At 37.9% G+C, this 2,402-nt stretch overlaps 1 protein-coding gene across 3 annotated transcripts in view; it reads right to left on the reverse strand.

Moving 5' to 3' along the window:
• Positions 1–2,194, reverse strand: part of cacna1da (calcium channel, voltage-dependent, L type, alpha 1D subunit, a) — a 134,511-nt gene extending 132,317 nt beyond the window's left edge. For all 3 annotated transcript variants that reach the window (XM_016556394.1, XM_016556393.1, XM_016556391.1), the window contains exon 1: positions 1,960–2,194. The gene's annotated coding sequence lies outside the window, so the exon portion shown is untranslated. The remainder of the gene's footprint in view (positions 1–1,959) is intronic.
• Between the last annotated feature and the right edge of the window lie 208 nt (positions 2,195–2,402).

Here is a 2,402-nt window from a genome sequence, read left to right on the forward strand (position 1 = left end):
CAGTGAGTGCAAGCTAGATTAAATTGATTATTACATTTTAAATATGGTTATTTTTCTTACAAAACCGCATCGATTCGCTACAGAAGGCCTTTGTTCACCCCCGGAGCCGTGTGAGACACTTTTTTTTATGGATGGGTGCTTTTTATTTTACTTGTTTTTTTGGACTGAAGCATGCAACACCCGCTGAGTGCCATGAAACAGCTTGAAAGATCAAAGACAATTTTTAATATAACTCCGACTGGATTCGTCTGAAAGAAGAAAGTCATATACACCTAGGATGACTTGAGGGTAAGTCATTTATGGGCTAATTTTCATTTTTGGGTGAACTAACCCTTTAAAGGCACTTAAATCTTGTTCTTTAATCAGTCACACTTTACAATAAGGTCCCATTACTTAACGTTAATGCATTAACAATGAGCAATGCATTTGCTAGAGTATTTAAATAATATTATAATAATATAATATTAACAGATACAACTTTTGATTTTGCATTAGTAAACGTTGAAATGAACATTAAGATAAGTAATTGCTTCAGAATGAGTAATTGCTCCTATTTTTCGTAGTTAGTTCATCTTTATCAACTAATGTTATTACAAAGTGTTACCTTTCATTCTACATATTTGAACTGCTACATCAAGGCATGACAAAAAACAGCATTAAAACTTGTCCTAATATGTATATATTGACATAATGTTTAAATCTAAAATCAAAACCAGGAGTATCAAATATTGAAAAATCGGAGGTAGTGCAAACAACGTGTAACTAAAAATATCATTGTACAGGTTACTACGATTTCTCAACAAACCAGGGCAGCAAAAAGAAAAAGCACAACATGCTGCTTAAATGACAGAGGTAGTATTAGGATAATGTCACAAAAAATAGTTACAGCCTGTGGAAAAATCAATGCGTGTAGCGTGACCCAATGAAAGCCAGCCTGCAAACAGATGCATTGTGGCAGAGAATCACACTACCATACCAACATCCCCACATAAAAACAGACATTATCAGCAAACAACAGCCAGAAAAACACACTCTGCATTCAAATACTAGCAAAAAGCACACATCCAGGCTCATGGGATCCACAAATGTCACTCATATACATTCGAGTCCTTGAACTACTAGGCCCTGCAGAGGAAATGAAGACATGCATGGAAAGGTCATATCGCCTGTATACATTTCCCTTCAAGCATTTGTCTGCCATCGGATCGTGAAAACCTAAGACATCGCATCCAAATATGTCACAACTTCAAGCCTATGCTCTGCTGTGATTGGATAGGCTATACAATAAATGTTAATCTTCACACTAATGATATAGGACATAGTGCACTATATCCTTGTCAAATACTGGCTCGTATATTAGATATATTTATCATTCTAACGTCATGCATGATGCAAATAGATAACGAAATATAGCTCCTTAATGATTTCATTCGAATAGTGCTTGCATACATACTAAATGTTGACGTTTAAACTATTTTGTAGGACAATGACACATATTGCCATTGTAACAATGCACGGCAATGATGCATTTAGATGCAAAATGCATATTTTTGATGACATATATAGAGGCTTAATGCGTATAGATAAAGAGGCTCGTGACTCTAAGACAATAACTGTATAGCGTTTCTGCTCAAAAAATAAATGTTGCATATATATTGCAGCCGAATCTGTGTCTTTCTTTAGATGATGCCAATGATGCTCAGTTGCAACAGCTGTGATGCGTCTTTATAGTCACCGACTGTTCATTTCTTTAAAAAACGCCTGATTATGACAAGCAGTGACAACATCAAAGGTCTAACGGGACCAAAACGAGCGCAAAATCCTCTGCATCAGCATCATCAGCATCTCTTTTTTTTTTTTTTAGCTCTGACTCGGACGCAAAACGATTGCGCTCCATCATTTGTTTAAAAAGATCCATTTTAACTCGAAACGCGCCAGGCCGCTGCGTGAATATCGTACCTTTGATGAGGTCTTTCCTTTCAGCTGAGGAGGATGGTGATTCGGCTTATATCCAGAGATAAAACTCCGACATCGATTAAAACGCTCAGGTCCGATCTGACACGGTAAATTCAAATTCATCAGTATGCATTCGTTATTTTGCGCGTGAGAGAGCGCGAGAGCTTCCTCGCGTTCGGCGCGCGCTGCCCGTGTTTAAGCGTCACGCGGCGTCGGTGAACGGTGAAATGAGCTGAACTCCCCCTCTGGCTGTGCACGCACAAACCGAGCTTACTTTAGTGAGGAGCGCTCCGAATCATTTAGGGAATCGGTTCGTTTAAATGGATCATTTCTTAGGATCACTTGGGCCATCACTCGTTGGATTTTACTTTTCTTTTTTGTTATAAATCCTCTTTATCGCTACAATATTGGTAGCAAAAATGCTGTTAACAAAAGTTGCTGTTCAC

The sequence above is a fragment of the Sinocyclocheilus rhinocerous genome, unplaced genomic scaffold, assembly GCF_001515625.1.
Source record: "Sinocyclocheilus rhinocerous isolate Xijiao unplaced genomic scaffold, SAMN03320098_v1.1 scaffold227, whole genome shotgun sequence".
NCBI lineage: Eukaryota > Metazoa > Chordata > Actinopteri > Cypriniformes > Cyprinidae > Sinocyclocheilus > Sinocyclocheilus rhinocerous.